Below are 23,842 nucleotides of genomic sequence, written 5' to 3'. Positions count from 1 at the left end.
ATGCATCATGATGTTAGGGGAGCTTCCCTGACTGCAAAATGCACCAGTGATGGTGACCCCAAAGGGCTGCTGCAAGGTCAAACCGATTCATATATGAAAGCATCCAGATGAACACAGGCCCCATCGCAGGAGGTCGTCACGTCACAGGGCAGCTCCCACGCCTCAGGGTCACAATGAAAGACGGTACATGAGTGACACAGCCAACACCCAAGGATTCAGGCCCTTAACTCAAGATGAGTATCTCAATTCGAGACATTTTATCTTAAAAGACAAATTCAATCTGAATAAAAGTCCACAAGAGATCATTAAGCAAGCATAACTAAAACCTGAAACAATCAGAAAGCACTCTTTTTTTTAATTTATGCCAATAAAAAGAAAAAGTAAAATAAAGTTTTATTATGTAATTCATTCCAAAGTTGACAGACAAAATAGATCAAATATTCAGTCAGGTTACATGATTCCAGAAAACGTTTTCAACCACTTCATAGAAATTGTATTTCCCTAAATGAACAGAGTATTTAGGATAGACTTTTCTCAGTACTTTAAATACATTAATCCGTGAGTATAAAAGAGTAGCGATGAAAAAAAAAAAAGAGTAGCGATGAGAAGAGACAAAGTGGCCACACTTAGCTTAACAGTCTAGGACGTCAGAATGTCATTTATTACATAAGATTTTCCCATCACTTAACCATATTAAAACACTAGGCGATGGGGGGCAGGAGAGGCCCCGAGTGGTCAGCACACCTCCACCCCAGTCCTGGTCAGAGCAGGGTCTCCTGGTCACAGGGTCTTCACTCCCACTTAACGGATCTGTGACACAGTGATAACTGGGTTTTCAAAGCAACAACCCAAGAGGCAAATGTCTTTATAATGAAGATGGTGTGAGACAAGTGAGGAACGAGAAGCCAGGTGGCACTGCTGAGTGGTAGTCCCCTTGTGCCTCCCAGTGGGTGGGCCTTGGCCGGTGTCACAGGAAAGGTGCCAGGGAACACCTGTCACCCAGGTATCTTTCAGATCCTAGGATGGAAAGCCCTGCATGCCCAGGGCCCCCAGAGGTCTTTGCCCTGCTTGTCTCAGGCCAGGAGCCAGTTGTCCTCTTCTCTGGCCACCTTTGAAGAAAAGAACTGACGCACAGCCTGTCGGGTGGATGTGGACGGAGGGAGTCTAGGAGGTGAGCATAGTGGCCTCAGGACCGGGTGATCTTGTCTGGAGGAATGAACCCCGTGTCCCCAAGGGTCCTCAGTGCAACCCTGCCATTGAGTTGGATCACCAGGTGGGTGATGCTGCCGTTTGAGGGAGACGGAGCCAGCCTTCAGGGGGAAGCTGCAGCGCTCTGCACACGATGTAGCAGATGATGCTGGCATGACAGATGAAGATCTCGTACTATCCTCCTCCTGCCTGGCATCTGCACGGTGGATATAGTTCCGGAATGCAGCCTCAATCCGGGCTCCGTCCTCGTAATACTGCACGGCTTCTGGCTTCCAGTGGGACACAGGTGGGTCAGGCTCGATGGGGGCACCTTCCCTGAGCAGGTCGGTGCTGACTCGGCACAGCCCTGGCAGGTGCTTGCTGATGATGTCTGTCGTCTCTATGGCTCGAGTCATGGACGAGTGCACCATCCTGTCAAACTTCAGCGCCAGGCTCGCCAGTCGGACTCCAGGCAGTTCAGCCTGCTCACGACCCAGTGGAGTGAGAGTCCGGTCCTTCTCCAGGGGGCCATCCACGCGGTACTGGGAGTGTCTGATGAGGAAGATGTGTCATGTGGCCTTGGCTTTGCAGTGGTCCAGCCTGGACGCCAGCTCCTCTTCTCCAGATTCAATGCTCCTTTTCCACAGGTTGACAAGACTGTACCTGTTGGGGTCCCAGACGCTGGGCGGGGATCGTGCGCCCACAGCCCACCCTGGCGGCTTGGACACCCGCTGATCCACATCTCCTCCCGCTTGAGGCTTCCCAATGGCCACAGCAGAACAGAGCACAGCGGCCGACCCTCCGGCCAACCCGCAGGCCGCCAGCTGCAGTGCCCACCCGAACGCCATGCCGGCCTGCTCCCGCCAGAAAGCACTCTTTATTCCTCAACATTTTTTCACCTCTTCTCCTTGATACATCAAATACTAATGTCTTATAGTCAATGACATTTCTTATAGTTGATGAAACATGGCCTTGACACACACACACACACCTGGGAAACACGAGACTGAGAATGAGTGGAGGGTCTTCTTAAAGGAAGACAGTAAAACCTAGCAGACACAGAAAAGTTAATAAAAAACAAAACGAAACCTAACCACAAGACAGGAGAAAATATGTAGCCCCTATACAACACACGAAGAATGTCCCTGAAACCTCTAAGAATCAACGAACAAATCAAAAGAGATGTGGACAAAGAGTTGTTGAGATGAAAAGATGTTAAACTCAATTTTAGACCAGAAAATGCAGATGACGATTTTGCTGCGCAGCTATCAGATGAATCAAGATGAAGAGGCTCGAGGGTCTTCAGAGCAAGTGTGTGTAACAGAATCAACAGTCAAGAAATTCAAGGTGCACTGCAAACCTCCACCAAACATGGTGGACAGCGTTTGGTGGAGCTCCCCAATTAAAACAAGCTTGGAAGCAGGAGTGGCATCCACTTCCGAAATAGCTTGCCTCTGGAAACTCCATGAACAGTGCTCAGGTCTTTTGTTCATAAGGTCGCTATGAGTTGTCTACAACTTGATGGCAGTTAACAATATTACAAACCTCTACCAAGGACCTCTTTAAAGTGTTCAGGAACGTGGATATTAACTTGAGGACTAAGGTGCACCGCGACCCATGGTATTTTTAGGCACCTCTGATGTATGTGAAAGCTGGACAATGAGTAAGAAATATAAAGGGGAACTGATGCTTCTGAGTTGTAGTGCTGGGGAAGAATACTGACTACTACAACCGTCAAGAGAAGAAGTCTAATTCAGATGAGCATGTGCTCCTGAAAAGCAAGGCTGGGCAGACTGTTTCCCCTGCTGAGAGCGTGCTAACAGGAGAGGCCTGTCCCTGGAGGACATGTCCTCATGCTCCGTAAAGCAGGGCACTGAGGAGATGGACTGACGCACTGCAGCAAGCACTGTGGTGATGAGGAGTGTGGTTTGGGGTGTGTGTGTGTGTGGGGGGGGGAGCTATGCGATGACACCAACTCAACAGCACCCAACAGGAGCGAGCCACACTCTCTGAGCTGTGAACAATCATGCCTCCATCAAAGCACCAAGACACAAGGGCTTTCCAGGCGCAGAGGCCCCACACATTGCAAAGGCAGGAGTGTGCAGACACGTGGGAGTCAGGCAGAGTGGTCCTGGTGCCCTGCTGCCTCAACGCCCCAGGCGCTTGGGTACACAAGAACTACTTGTTGACCATCACAGACTATCCAAGTATACAGACTGTATTGGAGGAAGTGAAATGAGGGTGCATTTCAGAGGCAAGGACAGCAAAACCGTCTCCTCCACCCACAGGGCACACTGTTAAGAGGGGCCAGTCCTTAGTAGGGGATCACCAAGAGAAGACCCTCAACGACGGCCTGGCAACAACTACAGCATGGTCTTGAGCACAGGGGAGATGGTGAGAACGGTGCAGCACAAGGTGTGGCTTCCACCTGCTGTTCACAAACAGGCCACTAAAGGTCACGGTCAACTTGATGGCATCTACGGTCTCTGCATGATCCACGGCCATCACGTAATCGGCATAAATACTGAAGTAATGCTTACTTTTCCCCCTACAGTGTATTATCTTCAAATGAGCAAGTTGCCCAAGGTCACACAGATGCTGTGACAAAGGTCTTTATACTTCCCTAGTGCAAACCCGTCTACACTATCTCTTCTGGTACCATGGGAAAGTTTTTTCCTTTTAGTGTGTACTGGCTGAGAACATGGGGTTACAGGGTACCAACAGGTGTCTAAAAACACTGGGTCAGGGGCGGTGGGGCCCACGCTGGACAGGGACTGCTGACCCGGGACTGTTCTCCTGTGACTCGAGTCTGAACGCTCTGGCAGACACCTGCAGTCGTGCAGCTGTTCGAGACGGCCCACCGTCGAGAAGCGGAACAGCAGCTCGGCTGGGCACTCGGGGTCCAAGGCTCCAGGAGGTGGTAGGTTGGGCTTTTTCCACCAGGAAGCAGATCTAGTCTAATTCTCAAGGCCAGTCCTTCCAGTGAGAGGAAAACGTGCCTTTCCCAACACCCCACAGGGGTTACATCTTGGGGGTCACTGTTGAAGGCTGGACTGTGGGCGGGGAGGCAGGCCTCCTTCCATCAGTGTTATGAGCTCCAAGTGCCCCTCAAGTCAGTTCCCACTCATGAGTCTCTGAGACTACTACAGACTTTACACCTTTAAACAAAAACCTTCCCCCTCCCGCTGGGAATCTGTTGCTGAAAATTACAGTGAAGTAGGAGCAAAGGAACTTTTCCAATCTAAAAACAACAAACACAATAAAAACCCAAGCACTGCAAACCGTTTTTCAAACATTTTTTATATTGTAGAGCCAACACTGGAAGGTGCTCTGGTGTCTGAGGAGTGGAGGTGTGCTGTCAACCCAAAGGCCGGTTGTTTGAATCCACTGGCCGGAGGAGGAGGGGCGATTGTCTCCCTTGCTCTTCCAGTCCGTGAAAACCCACGGGCTCAGCTTTGAGTGGCTCCAACCTGATGGCACACGCAGCATCAACACGAGCGTTCAGTGATCTTGGAAGACCCATTTTGAAATAAGCAAGGAAAAGGTCACAGCTTTTACACCAGTTGTCATCACACCCAGGGAGTCCCAGTCAGGCCATGAAGAAACACAGCGGGTTCTCCAGCTAAGACTGTGGACCTAACAGCATCTCCCCTCAGGATTGCAGGAAGGACAGAGATGAAGCTACAAAAATGTCCTTGGAAAAGTAAAATAATTGATGCCAAATGCTGAGCAAATAATTATTCTAGAAGCAGAGGTGATACATTTTCAAACCTTACAGATTAAGAATTTAACTTTAGAACATATCCAAATATTACCAAAGAGTTTAAACTTCCTATTATGTCCTCCATCAAGAGAAACAGCAATGGCTGTTGAGTGGCAGGGTCCAGAGGACATTAGGACATCTGCTCAGACTCTGTTATGTTGAGACTCAGGGACACATGTTCATACTGGCAAACTCTTTACATGTCAGATGGACAAATCTTTAAGGAAATGAAGGTGTGCATTCTCCTGTAAAGGTAGGAGACAGCATATTATACCTTAGAATGTGTCATTATATTAATGAAAATCAGATACCAACTCAAATTCCCACTTAACTACAACTCACTTTTCATGCGTCTGAATGGTGAAATGGGATAACCTGACACCTCACATAAATCAGAAGAAGAGTATGTAACACAAAGATACAAACACATGAACATTAAGTAAAAGAGAAGCTCACAACAAAACAATAGACTATAATCTGAAGTGTACGTCATTTAGTAGCACAAACCCCACATACAAGCTGTCCTTTTCTAAGAAAATGACAAGAAAATCATCTGAACTTCATGTACTGGGGGATTTAAAAGGAAAATTCATGGGAAATTTCTAAATAGTTTTAAGACAGTACAATGATCTTAAGATTATCTCCCACTTGTACAATGCACTGAATTCACAAGCATTTCCTAGTAAGTCCAGCAGTCACTGAAATGAGGGCATGAAGAACGGTCCATATTTTGTACACAGTATAGAACAGCTCCCTCAAGATGGAAAAAAAAATGTTTTGTGTACTGACAAGTGTTATTAGGAAAACAGCAGTCACCTTTAAGACCCCTATATACCCCAATCACATTTTATGTCCTTGTGAATTTCTCTCCCCTGCAGATATTTTGCACAGGAGAAGCATCATGTGTAAACGCTACTTCTGACTGAGGCACCAAGGACCAAGTTCACAGGCATGTGGTAAGGATAACGTGTACTTCTTTAAAAACTGAAGCTTTGTGAAAAGACTGATTTAGTGAAAGCAAAGAACAAAGCCACAGAAAAAGAATTTAAGTAGATTATTTTTAATAAAAGCATAAATTGTACATGTCTCATATGAACCCAAAAAAGCATTTATCTGAACCAATAGTTTTGCTTATTTTCTAATTATTAAAAACCTGCAAGATACAATTGTACTGAGGGCAAAGGAAAAAAGGACTCCAAGCACCTTTTAAACAGAACAGTCCTAACAGACAGTAGCTGAGTTATAGGAATACACCGGCAGCTTCGTGAAGATTGAGGACGACTCCCATTTACAGACACTTACATGCAATAAAAAGCACCAGTGATGCCTTGCACCGTCATGCTGGCATGTTGTCCACCTCAGAGCTGCCCCCGCTGCCCTCCTTCGATGAATGATCCCTCCCGATGATGTGTCCAAAGCAAGCAAACTGGACAATGCTCTGCTGTGATCCATAGTTTTCAACTGGCTAAATTTCAGAAATATCACCAGGCCTTTCCTCCTTGCTTATCTTAGAAATTTCCACATGATGAGTGACCCTGCTGATGCATGAAATAACACTTCAGCCAAAAAACTGTCAGGTGGCAGAAAGGAATGGCTTCTGTGTGAGGTGCCACTGAGCTGCCTCCAGCTGCCAGCGCACGGACCCTGCCGGACCCTGCCGCAGCCTCAGTCTCTGCCGTGACAAGCCCACTGCTGCCGTCACTGTCAATCCGCTCACTGGATGCTTCTTTCGCTGACCATCCACATGTCCAACTTTGGTGCCTTTCTCTAGAACAGGCCCCACCTGTTTGTTAACATGTGCACAGTATGTGAGACAAGAATTAAGAGTTATGATACAAACTGATACATGCACACTAATTTTTATTGCAGCATTATTTACAATAGCAAAGGAGATCAAAACAATCCAAGTGTCTATCAATGGAAAATGGCTGAAGAAATGACAGTCCATTCTTACAATGAAGTATCATGCAACACTCAAGAATGATAAAGAATTCACAAAACATAATGTGGATGGATAACTTAATGAAAAACGAATATAATTTGTAAACTTTCACACACTTGAAAAAAAAAATACACTGCCCACACACACCCACCCACCCAGCCCCGGAACTAAAAACAAAGTCTGTGAGGCAAAGTGTCTTCATCCTTGTCTCTGGGTTTGGTTTCTTTGTGTGTGTGTGTGCTCAACATTTCATTTCTTACATAATGTTTCAAAATTGGATTTATGAAGTTGCTGAATAATGAAGGGTAATGAAACTGTTTAAGTATCTTGTTAGATGATAAAGTCTCTGGGTCTTTAGAGGCTGTAAGTCATACCCAGAGACCGTCCACCTGTCTCCCATGGAGCAGCCGGCAGATGCGAGCCGCACACTTGGGGTGGCTGCCCAACTGCTTCCCGCCACCACACGAGAGTTATAACACAGTAGTAACAGTACCGACTGAGACCTGAGGAGGGATCAGGAACCATTCTAAACTCCGAGTACTGATTAACTGATTCAATGACATAACCGAATATAAACTAAATCTCAAAATAATCCCATTAGGCTATTACCACCTCAATTTAACAGACTGAAGAAACTGAGGCACTGGGAGATTAGGAAATTCCTCACAGCTAGTAAAGAGAGCAGGAAATGAACTCAGAATGCTGGGCTTGAGAACTCTCTTCCACCAAATGAACAGGAGAGCAAAGATTCAACATCATTCCCAATAAAGCAGGAAACTGGCATTATCCAGAAAAAACAGGGTATGTCTACTTGAAACCCAACAACTGCAATGTGCTATTATGGTTAATGTTAATCATAGCAAGCATCTTAGTGTTTGATGGGATGGGCACCGTCCTGAAGAACCACTTCATAGAGCCCAAGCCCTACAGCCACTCTGTGTGAAGGAGATACCCACCATATCCTATTCTGGAAGGGGAGGATCCTCCGATGGGAAGCAATGACATCCAAAGTCACCAGACTCCAGAAGGTGACGAGTCGGATGTCAAACCATGGTGGCAGCGGCATGCCTACAGACCTGATCTCCGAGTACGCACATTCCTGTCCAATACCCAGAGCATCAGGGCAGGGCATAGATGGAGTAGCAAAAGGAAAAAGAATGGACAGTAACTTAAAGCCCTACTCATTTAAAAATCACACCTGTGCAGCTTTTCTTGCTAAATCCCATGTCTCCATGCTAAACGGCTGATATTCCAAGTCAGCTGAAGTAAACATCCGCCTCCCAGCCAATGCATGCATTACAGCTGAGTGTAGGATGTTTACAGGAGCTGAACTCGGGGCAGAGGGCGGCGACTCCCACACTGTGCTCACGTCAGCACTTTACCTGGGATGTGCATTTATAGGAAAGCATGTTGACATGCACAGGAAAAAAAATCTGACTTGGGAGAATCTGTTGAGGAAGAAAAATACATTAGGCACAGGAATCTACATATGTGAGTGGAGGGCCAACTAAATGGTATTTGAGACACAGCAGAGAACCCCAGGGAAAAGGTACACATGGTATTTTTCCCTAACAGACGAAGTTCATGAGTGAAATGTGCTTGTCTTTTTTTATTCCTTATGCACGTGCAGCTCCTTTCAGCTTCACACCTTTGGACAGCTTTCCTTCAATGCAACTGAACTTAGACAGAGAGAACCACCACTTGATGGCTAGTCTGAAGCATCAACTCCCCATTCTTGCTCATGGAACAGATTACTGTTTTGAGTAAAAGGCAAAGGTAACAGAGCCCTTCTGAGGAGCTCGTGCTCAGCTGTGGCCTTTCTGGTCCTCCCCCACAAGATCAGGTCGCCTCAGGCAGCTCATGCCTTTCCCACACGCTCTCAGCTCTGTCTATCTTCTTCTCTTTCTAGTGTGGCTCAGTTACCTCAAAGAAAGCATCCCTCGTCCTGCATTCTTCCAGAGTTAAGACAAAAACGAAACCCTCAAATGTGGAGTGAACGTAGCTAAAACAATCACTGCTGGTGAGGTCTACAGCACAGAATCTCCAGGGGTCCCACGCTTTCTAGGACCGTCTGCATTCCTACATGGCCTCTCCTCCCTCTAGGCTACTTTTCCTGAAGCCTGAGTCCTCAAGATCACAGACACATGTACACACAGGCTCAATTTTTCCGCTCAAGTATACTGGCTTTTGTCTCCACTACATTTCTTTCTTCTCTGCAAAAATACACAAACAAATCTTTGTGGGTTACAAACAATTACTGTTCTCTGGAAGAAAGAAAAAAGGGGGCAGGCTTAAGTATCTTCTGGATTCCTACATGTGTTCAAGTTGAGGTTTTCTGCCTTGAGGTCAGTCCTTTACTGGACATCGCACCTAACGTGGAAAGACTTCTAAGACAAGCTCCTGTGGGTCTTGAAGCATGGGAAGATAACAGCATGAGCAGATGGAGAACTTACAAGAAAGAGACTCTATAGTCAAACACAAATCCACTGAACCAGAAGCCCTGAGGGTGGAGCCCAGCAAGTGTATGGAAGTTTTTATGGACGGACAAAAGAACAGATGGATCTCAGAAAAGGTGCAGTTGGAGCTTCATGTTACATAGATTTGGCATGTTGCTAGGATAGACTATTCCTTGGGAAGAGACGTCAGGCTTGGAAAGGTGGAGGGTCAGCAAAGATGACCCTCAATGAGATGGACTGACACACTGACTGCAATAAATGGGCTCAAGTGCGTCTGAGATGACGATGGCACAGGACCGGCAAGGCGTCAGCTCTGTTGTTCAGAGAGTTGCTATGAGTCTTACTCGATTCAATGGCATCTAGCAACAATAATAATCAAGGAATTCTAGTGCCCATTAATATTCTGAAAACCAGGGGGGTTATTTTATGAATATGCTGGAAAGACAAATCAGAGGCAGTACTACGTTGCTGTTACGTACTGTAATGTCAGAACTGATGCATAGCTGACCCTCCAGGGGGTTTTCGGAGGCATTAAAGTGCAAGGAAGAAACTGTTCATCTTTTCCCCATAAAACAGCCGGTGGATATGAAGCACATGCCTCAGAGTTGGCAGCACAACTCCTTACCACCAAGAGCTATCGAGTATTAAATGATTAGGAAGTTTACGATATGCTACAGATGAAAAACAAGACAATCATTGTGGTCAAGGTTAATGCTATTAGATACAATGGAATCACTTCCATGATGCGATCTACCACCGCCTCCAATCACTGGAGACGGTATGGCATGCATGAAAATACTACGGACTCTGGCAGAGCGCCCTTGCTTTTCGCTTCATCTGGATCCTGCATCTCGTTCTCCACTTTCTGACCTCTAGTTCTTTGGACATGAGTCAGAAACCTGCCATACTGCCTGCTGATCTTGGTTCAACAGCCCCTGCAGCCAGATGCGTCAGGGGGACGCTCCAGCCTGCTCTCTTATCCCCAGGCTTCAGACCTGCAGCCTCTTCTCACCTGAAGGGAACTCTGTCAGACAAAATGAGGTACACAGTATTCGAAATAGCATGCTTTTAAAAAGTAATTAATAACAAACTGATGCTTAAACTTCTAAAATATTCCTGCGTACACCACACAGGAAATAATGGAACATTCATTATATTGATGGTTTGGTGAGGCTTTATGACAGGAGTGGAAGAGAATCCACAAATACACTACCTGACCCTGGAAAGGCATGCTGGGATTTCAAGTCCAAGTTCCATCTCTGGGTTGCCCCAACAGTTAGGCATCAAGCCCAAGAGGCCATCCAACAATGAATCCACACCATTTTTCTGGCTGAGACTCTATCTGCAGACAAGAGAGCTCATTTGACATGAACTTGATAACACAATTTTAAAAGTCTGCTTAAAAAGTCAACCCCTCAGCAATCTCAAATTCAGGTCCCTTTACATCTCTCTCCTTGTTGTAAAAGCTGAACTGATGCGCAGCTGACTCTCTACTTGGTTTCCCAGGCTGCAAAGTGCACTGGAGGCAACTGTCCATCCTTCTCCCCTGGAGCTGCCAGTGAGTTTGAAGCAAAAGAGGGCTGTGGCCAACGATCAGCAGGGCATCTCCCCATGGACTATCCACCAGAGCTCCTTCTAGTTTACACACCAGAGAAACATTTCTTGTTACCTACAAGAATAGGGCTCAGTGACTAAAACTGTTTTACTAAAAAAATTAAAACAGTAAAGAATCTAATGAACAAACATTTCTTAAACAGTAAAGACATTTTATAACTTTCTAAAACATCAAAAGCTGCCACACACTTCTCCCGCACACTGCAAGTTAAAGGTGGAGATGAGAGGCTGCCACGGCTCCCTGGCAGATACCGAAGGTCTAATGCTACAGCCCTGATCACTGAGGGCTCTGGGCAAACCGCTGGCACCACGAGGCTGTGCTGTGGGCCTCGGGCCTCAGGCCTCCACTGTGCAGTAACGTGCTGCCCGTGAGCTGCCTGCCATGTGCGCTGAGCAAGGGCGTCCGGAATGAGAGCTGACGTGCTCTTTGATTCACCTCATTAGAGCAGAATAATGCAGAACAAACGTTACATAACACAGACTGTACCGCTAATCCCGTAGTGCTGAGGGAGCACTGGGCTCGCTGGGCCAGAACAGCTCTAAAATGCCGAAGATGGAGCCCTCTCTTCACTGAGATTCTGGCCATTCAACTGTGGCTGTGAGAATTATTCAACTAGGTACCGTCTCCCCATCTCAGTAGGCAGTTTTTACCTATATACCAAGTTTTCACAGGACCTCGCCCACAGTGGGACTGAGCAAATATAGACTGAGCATCAGAGAAGAGGGTACAACCACCTTTACCAAGGAACAATCCTAGTTACCACCAGAGGACACAGACTCACTTCACCAGGAACAATTCTCAACTTTACACAAAGGGCCTTTTCTACTCACTGCTGTTTGGAACCAAAGGCTTGTGTAAAAATGGACAGTCACTGAATGCACAAGAGACCTGCTGTACTGAGGTCCTCTCGAAGTGCCACTGCTGCCTGCTAATCACCAACCTTGGACACGAAGGATATGCAACAGGCTTTGAGAAGGAAGCAACCACGTCACACAGGCCTTCACGAGACCCTGACTCTCACAAAGTGAAATCTGATGTAGTCAACAGCAGGTCTGAGGCTGCCTTTCCGAGTTCAAATCCACCAGCGGCTCCATGGGAGAAGACGAGCAGTCTCTTCCCGTTACGATTTTCAGCCTGGGAAGCACAATGGATGGAAGCTATGAATTGGAACAGACTCTGACAATGAGGTTTGTTGGATTGTTGTGGTAAACAAAGGGGCATTCAAAAATAAATGCTAATGTTGGTTTAAAAAAAAAAGCAGCTATTAAAAAAACCCCAAACCCAAAATCACAACAAACAAAAGTGAATGCTGTAGCACAGTTCTACCTGGAGTAGCTACATCAGGGTCAAGATCGTGATCTCCTCATCTGGAGAAAAGGAAGTTGTAGACACTGCTGAAATAAAACCAAACTGTTACCACATACAAGACACTCGATCTGATGCAAGAAAAGAGAAAATGATAATGATGTGCCTTCAGAGGCCTGTAGCTGAGTCACGGAAGGAGGAGAAGCCCGCACAACATCTGGTTATACAATGTACAAGGGGTTGTTTTTAGCAGTCCCCGAAAAAAATCAATGCTAAGAAATTATCAATGCTATCTTAATGATAAAATGCTCAATAAAACAGAAATGATTCCCAATGCGAAGAGGCAACTGGAAACAAGAAAATACCCGTTTAGAGTGTGGAAAATTAGTTGCTATCACGGGGGTTAGTCTTGAATGAGCCCAGAAGGCTGGCCACCGAGGGGAAAGAGCCTGAGATCCAGCACACCTGAATGACATGAGGGTATCCATTCTGGAACAAGGGGCAGCAGGCAACCTCGGAAAGCTGTCGGTCAAACGTTGTAATCGAACACATGGAAACTGAGACCTCGATAAACAATGACAACGACCGCTGTGGAGATTAGTGGTGTGACATCTTCCAATTGTTCACGGAGGATGAGAGAATTAGGAGCTAGGAATGTCTGAGTGAGGAGGACAGGAAGGAGGAGAGGATCGGGGAGGGAGAGGGGTTTACACACAGATCTTAAAACCACACTTTAGGTTTATGGAATATAGACAGGTGTTGTTATGTACCATCAAGTTGGAACCAACACACAGCTGCTCCTCCAAGCGAGTTTTCAGAGGCAGTAAACTGAACAGGAGACTGCCCCTTCTCCTCCTGCAGAGCGGATGGTGGATTCCAACTGCAAGCCTTTAGGTTGGAAGTGCAGCTCCTTACTGCTAGGCTACCAGTGCTCCTGTGGAGATGTGAGTAGCAGCAGTAAATGTATCCTCTAGAAAGTCTTCAGGATTTCTGAAGGCGTATCCGTCTCCTCAACGAGTGGAGGTTAAACTAGTGCATGTGGAAAGATCACAAAGAGTAATTGTTCATGGAAAGAAAGGCAAAAACGAGTGAGCCCACTGTGTGGGGCACTTGTTTTAACTGCAGCCGTACCTCTCTTACTGTACTTTGGTTTACTGTGATATGTCGATCCTATGTTTTCTCAAACGGAAGGTTGGGGCAACCCTAAACTGAGCAAGCCTATCACTGCCATCTTTCCAATAGCACATACCCACTTTGTGCCTCTGTCACATTTCAGTACTTCTCACAACATCTCACTTTCTCATGAGGTCACTGCACACTCAACTAGACTGCTGAACAGAACAGAGATAGCGCATATACGCAAGGAACCCAAAACTTCTGTGTGACTTGCTTTACTACAATGGTCTAGACCACCTCAGAGCCTCTCCACACATACCCACCTGCTCTCCAAGGCCTGGCCTCAGTCTGCGAAGTTCAGAGTGACTTACTCAGGGAAAGCCTGGGCCCAGGGCCTATCCCACACCCTCTCCCCACAGTCCACGCACCCTCACAGACAGCATTAGAGGGAGAAGAGGGATGGAAAGCGTTCTGACCACACTCCCTCCCCATTGAGAGCCCCCCAAATCCAGGCCTGGGACAGAACGATGACAGGTGAAGTCTGGGACAGCCGGTGGCAGCAAACATCTGACTGAAAGCTAGGCTCTGTCTCACAGCTTCCAGTCGGGGATGTTTACAACGACAGACTTTCTGAACCACAGGTCAGCGGAAGCAGGAGGCAACAATGGGGCCAGCCACCATGGTTACCTGCCAGATGATGGTGTGTCAAGCACCGAATGTTATCAGGGACATTTTAGAGTGACAAGATTAATGCTTCTAATTAATGACTCAATGAGGGGGTCTACCAACTTAAATTTTTCTTTTAACAACTGTAATTAAAAATGAGAATATGCATTATACATTTATCTCGGTGACTGCACAATATTATATCTATTATCCACTTATGCTCCATTAGAAGACATTGATTTTCTATTTCACACATGCAAAAATGAGCTCTTCTCTAAACTCAGAATTTAAAAACGACCAATCAACTCACTGGAATGGCCACCCTGACAATACATCTCAGCTGGCCACAGTTTACACCTGGTGCTGCTATTAACCAGGAGCTGGCTCACATAAAAGCTTGTTCTGATTCAGGTGATGAACAATAGGAAGCAGGTTTTGTTTCACGGTGTTAACAGTCTCACGCCTTCTCATCCTCATCCTACGGGGTTTGGTTAGGGAAATCCCCACCCGACCCACTGCCACGAGCTGACTGACTGCAGCCCTGAAGGACAGAGTTAGACTATCCACGGGGCGTCCCGGCTATAATCGTCACAGGAGCAAGCTGTCACATCTTTCTCCCTTGGAACAACTGACAGGTTTGAACTGCCAACTTTGGCAGCAGAGTGATTAACCAATGTACCACCCAAATTCAATGGGGAAGTAGGGTCTGTGGAAATGAGCAAGGAAGTAACAAGAGAAACACACCCACAACCTTGGCTGTTTACAAAGCAATAAACATAAAAGCTGCACTGCAATCCCAGAGGTACACAGTTCGAATCCACCAGATGCTCTGCTGGAGAAGAAGAGACAATCTCTGCCTGTACCAGTCAGATCCAATGTGATGGTACACACCAAAAAAAAAAAACCAATAAAATTTTAAAAATAAAAGTACAAAGAAATACACTTGAAACCATAAATGAAGAATCAGAAATCTGTCCTCCACTGAAACCTAATTTCCTGTAATATATAAAACGACTGTCTCTCTTATTTTTAAAATTACTATTACCATTTTTCAGTTAATTTCCTGTGATTTGTGAGCAATGAATGCACAGACACACACACGCATGCATGCAAACATAAACCCTAGGGTAACTACTAAATGAAGGAGCATTTCACACACAGTTCTGGAAGACTACCGATTCTCCAGTAGCACGTACTTCTGAGAAACTCTGGAAGAAGGGAGTTTAGTCCCCAGTACCCAGTGACAGCATCTAAAGGGTGCTTTTTTGTTCAAATGTTGTCAACAACTTTATGAGCAAAGTGTACGTGTGTGGGCTCTATGGATACAGAATGACCTTTATTGTTTTCTGAAGACAAAAACTTTAAAAAGAAAATCAAATCCCAAACAAACCACTGACTATTTACAATAATGACTACTCAAGCTGCTTTATAAATGAACATTTCCAGAATTAAACCGGGGAGGATGGGGATGTCACGCCTAGCTGGCAAACAATGGTTAACCAACTAAGACAGGACAGAATACCCAGCTGCAATGAACAAGTTCTTAACCACTCTCTCCTTTAAACAACTTCCCTCCCTGTTCTCACTTCAATTGTTTTAAAGATTGATCAAAACACAGACATTTCTATCAAAGCCACTAAATTCAAGTCACTCATAAAACAGAGAACTCTTTCTTCATCAGAGTAATTAGGAAAACTGCCAAATCTTGTATCCTTTTGCACATAACGTATTCCTGAAGACATTATGACAATTAAAGGTACAAAGGCTGAATAATTATAAGGAGCCAGTGATTTTTTCAGGAACCACAGAGTATCGTGCAGAATGTGCACGCACCACGTCCCGTGCTTCCATTCTGCTCTTCTATTCAGAGGAGTCAAGTCTCGGCACACGGCCACACGGCCACCCTCTTACAGCAGATCTGAACTCCGTCCATCCTCAGCAAGCCTCCTCATCTCAGATATGACTGAGTCCATTTTCATAGTGACTGCTCATGTACAGTACCCCAAACAACCGCAACCCCACTACCATCAAGTTGCTCCAACTCACAGCGACCCTGCAGGCAGAGGAGGATTCCTCCAGAGTCAGCACGCCGGGAGATCTCTAAGGAAGCAGACGGCCACACGGGAGAAACACCGTGGAGCTAAGTGCTGCCGGTGCACTTAGGAGCTGGACACTTTACCACCTCACGTCGGGGGGACCCCTTATGGACAGGGCCGCAGTCCCCGACTCAGGACATGCCCATCTGCACTAGGATGAACCTCACTCCTGCCGGCCTTTGTTTTTGGTACATCTTATTGTTAGTAGTTGTCGTCAGGTGCTGTCCAGTCAGCTACAAACTCACAGGGACGCTGTGAACGAGATCTGGACCCTGCCCCGTCCTACTCCCCAGCCTGGTTACGTCCCTGGGGCACCCTGTAATAGTGACTGAATACAGTAATGTGGCACAGACTTTGCTGACAAAATTTTCAAATGTTCAAGCGAGCTCTGGTGGCCTAGTGGTAGGAAACGGCACTGCAATCCCAGAGATGTGCGGTTCAAATCCACCAGATGCTCTGCTGAAGGAGGAGAACAATCGCCTCCTGTACCAGTCAGATCCAATTTGATGGTACACACATAAAAAGAATAAATAAATAAATAAAAATTATCTTTTTTAAAAAAATTTTCAAACGTTCAAGGACAAAGGCCAGATTTACACAGATACCAGCAATAGAAAACACTAAAACGAAAACTTTCACAAGGTATTCAACTTGACCCAAAGTGAGCAACTGTGGAGTTGACATGAAACGTGGTCCTAAACTGGAGGCAATGTGTACGGTTATGATGGAGATGGACCATTTTGGGCTTGCGTGAAGACATTACCTTTGTTACAAGGGATTGCATACCTACACTGTTAGCCTAATTAAAAAATCTGCATAGGAATCCTTGGGCTCTGGAGAAAAGGTAGAGTCCAGCAGTACTTTAAGCCAAATGACCAACTAATCTATTAGGCAATCAGAAACATGTAATTTTTTGGTGTGTGTGCCAATTCTCTGACCATAATCAATCCTGATAGAGGTAGCCAGCACTTTGGACTCTGAAACGTGTAGCCCAATAAGGCAGATTCCTGTCACTCTGCGTCTCAGAACCACTTACCTGTGTGGAAGTGCACAGGTGTCCGACAGCTGCTGGGAAGAGCTGCTTCCTTCTGCCCACTGCAGGCTTACGGAGACACCAGGAGCTGAACGTACATACACCTGGTAGTGTAGGTTCTGTGGGAGCTCTGGTGGCCAGTGGGTAAGCAGATGCATGTCAACCCAAAGGTAGTTCAAATCCACCAGGTGCCTGGAGGGCAAAAGATGGTCAATTTCCTCCCAGGAGACTCAGTCTCTGAAAACCTGGGGGAGAATCAGCTACAAACTGGTTCCAACCCAACTGCAATGAACGAGTATTAGAATAAATTCTTGAGCCTTCCAATATTCACACAGATGACAATCAGAAGCATGGAGGAAATGTTAAAAAGCAAGGCGTCACTTTGAGCATTACTTAAGGTGCAAACAACCTAAGCCAGGGTATTTGTAATCACCTCATACGCATGCGAGAGCCACGTAATACACGAAGATGACCAGGTAACTGCGGCAGGGGAATCATGGTGCGGGTGAGAACACCGAGAGTAAAGGCGCCAACGCTTCATCTTAAGGGCTCTGGGCCTGTCAGCAGGAGGGACGAGCCCCTGAAGAAGTGTGCGTGCTCTGGAAAGCAGGCGGTCAGCAGGAAAAAGGAGCGACCTCAGCAGGGTGGACTGACAGTGGTTCAGCAGCGGCTCAAAGCACAGCACCAACTGCAGGCATGTCTCTGGACGGGTTGGGTTCCGTTCAGTGCAGGTGTGCAGTCACAGTGCAGTGAGGAGTCAGGAGAGACCTGCGAGCACCTAAACAGCAAGTTAAACTACAACCACTGAAGTTCCCTTTAATCCTGGAGGGAAGAGCCACACAAACACAACCCTACAACTGCATTTCAACAAGCACACTAACTCGTAAAACCCACAGCTGAAGGCAAGCTGTCCATGTGGGCCTTCATACAAAAGCAAAGGAGATTTCAACAAATAAAGAGGCCCCGAAAGGTCAAAACAAAGGCAGTGTGACAGACAGCTGCAGGATGGGGGGAGGCGGACAGCCAGAGAATGGAGACCATCCTGGTCAGATTCCAAATAAACCCACAAGCATGAGACACAGAAGCCAGAGTCGGGAAGCAGAGGTGCACGTGGCCCTCTGGAGTAGGAACTGGACCAGGAGCCAGCCTGTGGACACCAAGGCCAGTCCCAGTGCTAGTCAGGATGCTGGTAGGAGATGGTCAGAAAAAGGAAACCATGATGCCAGCCGGGGCGAAGAAGAGCTTACCTCCTACAGAGTCACAGAAGAAGTAAGCGTGCACTCCGCAGAGACAACACGGACATTCTCCTCTTCAGGGAAGGCCCTCTCACGGCGACAGACGAGCCTCGTCACACGTCACAGTACACGTCCATGGATGTTCTCAAGTCTCCGCTTCTGCTGTCTTCACTGTTGTTACTGGGTGTCATCAAGTTGATTCCAACTCACAGTGACTCTGTGGACAGAGCAGAACCGCATCATATGGTCCCCGGGACCGCAGCTCTCTACGGAAGCAGACTGCTACGTGTTTCTCTTGTGGAGCTGCTGGTGGGTTTGAACCGCCAACCTGCTGGTTAGCCACTGAGCCTCGGGGGTTCTTAGTCCACACGTTGGAAGGCAGGACTATACAACGATTAAGAACCCTGGCTTTCCAGCCAAACACAAGTAGGGCAAACACTGAACTCTGTCATGCTCAGGAAATGCTGAGTGTAGGGGCACATCCACAGTCGGGCCACCGGACAGAAGGAAAGGAGGACAAAGATTCTTGACTTCCCCTTTCCAACTTTGTTCACACGGCCTCTATATTCTTAGGTCTTTACAGTCCACTCTTACAAGTCCTCTTGATCCTTTAATGCCAAGCTCAAAAGCCAATTTCTCCGCATGGTTAAGAAAACTTTAAAAATGTGGTTAATGAAACTAGGCAAGAATTCTTCCACCTTACTGGATTCTCAAAATATCTAATCACTCTTCGTTACATGTATTTATGTGCATGTTTTATTTCTGAACTAGCATAACAGTTTCTATATCTAAGTACTAACAGTGTTTTAAAACTGTCTGACAAATTGCTAGACACCAGAGATACTGAACACATAAATTAAAATCCCTGTCTCCTAAAACTTCATATGAGACTCTATTTGTTGAATAAACACAGCAGCCCTGAAGAAAAAGCTGAAAGCCATTTTGAATGTATGATTTGTCAGGTTAACAGTGAGACAAATTTAAGTAAATGAATATGAAATATAGATGATACCATTTAACACAAATATGGAGGCCTGAGAGTAGTCTTTTAACCAAATATTCTGTAGTAAGTCTTTAAAATTTCTATAGTTTAATTCTTTTTCTTATAATAAACTTCAAAACATTTAATTCGTTAAATATCTCTCTACTGAACAAACAGAAAATTCCCTGGGTCAAAGGACACTTCAGAGTGTTGAAGGCTGTGATCACCCACATAGATGAACCCCTGGGCCTGAACCTTACTGACCGAATAGTCACTAGGCATGCATCCCCGGAGTCTCTGTGTTTTTAAAAACTTAACAGGTTCTGATGGTAAAACAAGTTTGGAAACTACTCACATGTTCAGTGAGGTCCAATACATGCAATTTTCCCAAAGATACCAAATATGAAACATGTACCATATAGGAAATTTGTAAAGTTCTTGCTCCTTTGAAAATATCAAAACCAGTTCAGATTCATGTCGTCCTATGCTGAGTTTCCTTGGCTGTAAAAGAGGAGACTACCTCATCTTCTTGGAGAGCAGCTGGTGGGTTTGAAATGCTGACCTTGAATCTAGAAGCCTGATACTTAACCTACTTACTACACCACCATGGTTCCGTAAGGAAAGTGTGTCCTGTGCAAACAGCGTTTTATTATAGTTGCTGTTATGTACCATCGGGTCGGAACCGACCCTCCACGGGTTTTTGGAGGCAGTAATCACACAGGAGGAGTCTGCCCATCCTTCTCCCGTGGGGCAGCTTGTGTCCTCTAACCACGTGGCTTCTGCTTGGCAGTGCAGCTCCTTACCACTAGCGATGGACAGATCCAATCTCTAACTTGTTGGGACTTTTCCAAGAGTTCTGTGCTGACAAGGCATCAATAAGAAGACACAGTGCCTACTATGTTTAAGGCAATGTTCTAAGTGCTGGACATAGATTAACTCATTCAACCCTCCCAACACTTTCTCAGGCAGGTGCTAGCGTTAGTCTCATTAAGTAAATGAGGAGCGGGAGACAGCAAGCATCCACCTAGAGTCCCAGAGGCTGGCGGGGCGGCTGGGCACCTGCAGCCTGGCTCCGGAGCCTGCTCTCCTACCTAGCTACATCGCCTCTGCTGTTAACTGAGAAGGATGATTAATTATTGCAAAGAGGCGTTCGGAGATCTGACAGTTTTATAATTAGGACAGCTGGAGAAGGTAGTTCTGAACAAGGGAAAACTGTTCACAATGGATAGCTTATTCACTCTTTCATAGAAAAAGTTTCAATAGTTGCATTCCTCAATCTGCATAAAATAAAGGGTGAGGTATACACAGGTATAGTGTGCCCCCCCTTCAAGACTGCCAACCTGTGTCCAATTTACTCAGATCCAATTTCAAGATCCCAGCTTTCTTCCTCATAAGGCTGAAGAGGTAGACAGTCCTACCCTCCATGACGCAGACAGAGGGGTGGTGTCAAGTAATCACTACCACAGGTGCCCCAAACAAGCTATCACCCGGCACCCTGTGCAGGTTTACCAGCTGTTGTTGTTAGGTGTCACCAAGCTGTCAGATCACTGTGACTCCACTTAACAGAACGAAACATCAGCCCTGCGCCTCCTCACACCCACTCCTGGAAAGCAGTACTGAAAAGCAATGGTGTCAGTCTAGAGACTAAAGTGTGCCTAATCCAGGCCAGGGTCTTCACAATTACTTGCTATGCATCAGAGAGCTTGACAATAACTAAGGATGACAGAAAAATCATCAAAGCCTTTGAACTGTGGTGCTAGAAAAGTCTTGAATATACCATGGATCACCAAGAAAGCAAATAGGTCTGTCTTGGAGAGGGTGAAACCAAGTTTCTCCTTGGAGGCTAGGATTTTGAAGCTCCCTCTCACTTACTTTGGACACATGGCCAGGAGAGACCAGTCCTTGGAGAAGGACATACTTGAAGGGTGGAGGACAGTGTAGGAGAGGAAGACCCTGGATGAGATGGATTGATACAGTCACTGGGGCAATGGGGGTTGGTGTGTCAGAATTAGTGGGACTGGCTCAGGTCAGGGAAGAGCTGCTGTACACGGGGTTGCTGTGGGTCACAGGCAACTTGATGGCACATTAACAACAACGGTACAGTGGATCAAGTGCTGCTGAGTGGTTACCTAAAAGGCAGGGGCTTTGACTCCACCTGCCCCTCCCAGGGGGAGGGATGAGGTGGTCTGCCTCTGTAAAGCTTTGCAGCCTTGGAAACCCTACAGGACAGTTCCACTCCACCCTACTGGGTCACTATGAGTCAAAACTGAGTCGTTGGCCATGAGATTGGTTTTGTGGTTTAGTTGCACAGAAGAGATTAGGTTAAGGACTCTCACAGGGTCTCATCAACACAAAAAGGAGAGCCTATTCCCTCAAAAGGGTCATAACAACAGGAACAGGGTTAGGACTTTCATATTTCTTTAGAGGAGACAAACCATGTCAGAGTAAACTGAGTCCTTAACATAATTAATGCAAATAAACTAAATCAACCAAAAATATTGCTGCTTGTTCACTTCTCTCAGAATTTTTAAAAATTAAAAATTAATAAAATCTGCATATGAGACTCTATTAAAGTTCACCTATTCTTGGGGTTCTACTTAAATAAGAGCTGCTGCCCTCAGGCTTAGGCTTGGCTGTAGGTCTGTTCTGAGGCTTCCTGAGTCTCAAGAATCAAGAGCAGAGCAGGCTGTCAAGACGGGTGTGAGGTCAGACCCTCCAGCCTCTGCCGCTCACACGGGCTTCTCTCTAAGCTACGGCAACGCTGGTGAAGGTGCTCTGGTGCTGTAGTCTGGAAGGTGCTGCCCAGCTCACCAAAAGGTTGCAAGGCTCTGACAGTGTGAATCCCCCAGCGGCTCCGCAGGAGGAAGACAGGCAGTCCCCTCCCACTGCCATCGACAGCCTGGGAAACCTGACGCAGGGTCACCATGAGTGGGAACCAATCTGATGGCAGTGCGATTTTTGTTTGCTTAATGATAAGAAAGCAAAAAAAAAAAAAAAGCACATGAGAAGTCAAACCACCAGATTTAAAAAGGGGTAGGGGTGGGGCAGTCCAAAACAAGTCAAGCTCTTCCAACTTGACAGGCAAAAATAATTTCAAAAACTCCCACTGTCATCAGGTAAACTCTGACTTACTGTTACCCTCCAGGACAGACCAGAATTTCCCCAGAAAGTTTCCAGGTTACCATATCTTTCTACCCTGCAGAAAGGTGTGAAGCACCAATCTTCGATGCCGGGCCTCACCACCTTAACCACTGCACCAGGCAGGTACACAGATGCGAGATCTACAGCCCTGGGTACAACATGTCCATCATATTCTCACACAACACACTGCCTCGGTCACAGCACCAAACCTGAGTGATGACTATCACAAGTCTACAGACACACTGGAGACGCCTCTTGAAGCAAGGGATTGTTTGATCCATCCTAACATTCTTAATCTAAGGATTAGCGTAAAATAGCATAGGTTATGAAACAAGCAAGCAACAGAGGGAAGACTAGAAAAGATGAAAGGAAACGGATGGCCCAGTCTTTCTCCTGGTCCCTTATCTGAATCTTTTGCCTTTCAAGGTGCTATTGTGTTACAACTAGGAGGACAGGAAAAATACCATTATTTTTTTTTAGTGTTTCTATAATGTGAGCCACTTACAATCCGTCGTTTGTAAAAGGAAGACACCAAGAATCATTCTTAAAGTTCGTCTGACTCTGTAATTCTGATTCTATAGTGGTAACAAATTCTAGCATTAATAACTGTATTAACATTTACGGAATGGTTCGTGGTAATCAGTAATTATGCTCACATCTGAAACTAAGGCCTGTGTTCTTTCCTGCTGGACTAGTTTAAATCATATACATAGATGAGCTTAACAAGTCTTGGTACAAGTTAAAAAGGATGTCATAAAACTGCTTTTGTTCTGGACAAACCAGACGAGGCTTTATGGGAGCCTGGCTGGGGTTTCAGCAGAGAGAATATGCAGTTATCTCTCTAGTTTAATATTTCTTGAGCAACTGGAAATACAAGTAGTAAATGACACAGCTTGTTGATGTCCTAGAGCCAGGCTCCTATTTCCATACACCCATGGCAACACTTTACCTCAAGATCATGCTACTTGGTTTAGGAAAGCTTCTAGTGGCTTCTGTTTTTAGAAGAGCACTCTCTATGCTCACAATGGTAGCTTATTAGATACTGCAAGAGCTGGCCTGCTCCCTACCTAATAAGCTCTCCCCAGCTCCCCACAAGCCGCTCGACACTTCTCTCCTTCCTCTGCTGTCCCACACCTTCCTCTGTATGCATTCTCTCTGCCAATGAGATTTTACAAGCCTCAACTCAAACTCACTGCCATCAAATTGGAACCAACTCACAACTGACCCTCCAGTGGATTTTTTTAAATGTTGTAAATCACACGGGAGGAGATGAGATGGCATGTCTTCATCCTGCAAAGCAATTG

General features: G+C 46.0%; 1 pseudogene; it reads right to left on the bottom strand.

Moving 5' to 3' along the window:
* Positions 1 to 1,186: 1,186 nt before the first annotated feature.
* Positions 1,187 to 2,036, bottom strand: LOC102873014 (annotated as a pseudogene).
* Positions 2,037 to 23,842: the final 21,806 nt, after the last annotated feature.

This window comes from Elephantulus edwardii, unplaced genomic scaffold, assembly GCF_000299155.1.
Source record: "Elephantulus edwardii isolate Elephantulus edwardi_28Jun2011 unplaced genomic scaffold, EleEdw1.0 scaffold00003, whole genome shotgun sequence".
Lineage (NCBI taxonomy): Eukaryota > Metazoa > Chordata > Mammalia > Macroscelidea > Macroscelididae > Elephantulus > Elephantulus edwardii.
The sequence above is the reverse complement of the archived record's forward strand: the minus strand, read 5'-3'. Positions and strand labels throughout refer to the sequence as shown.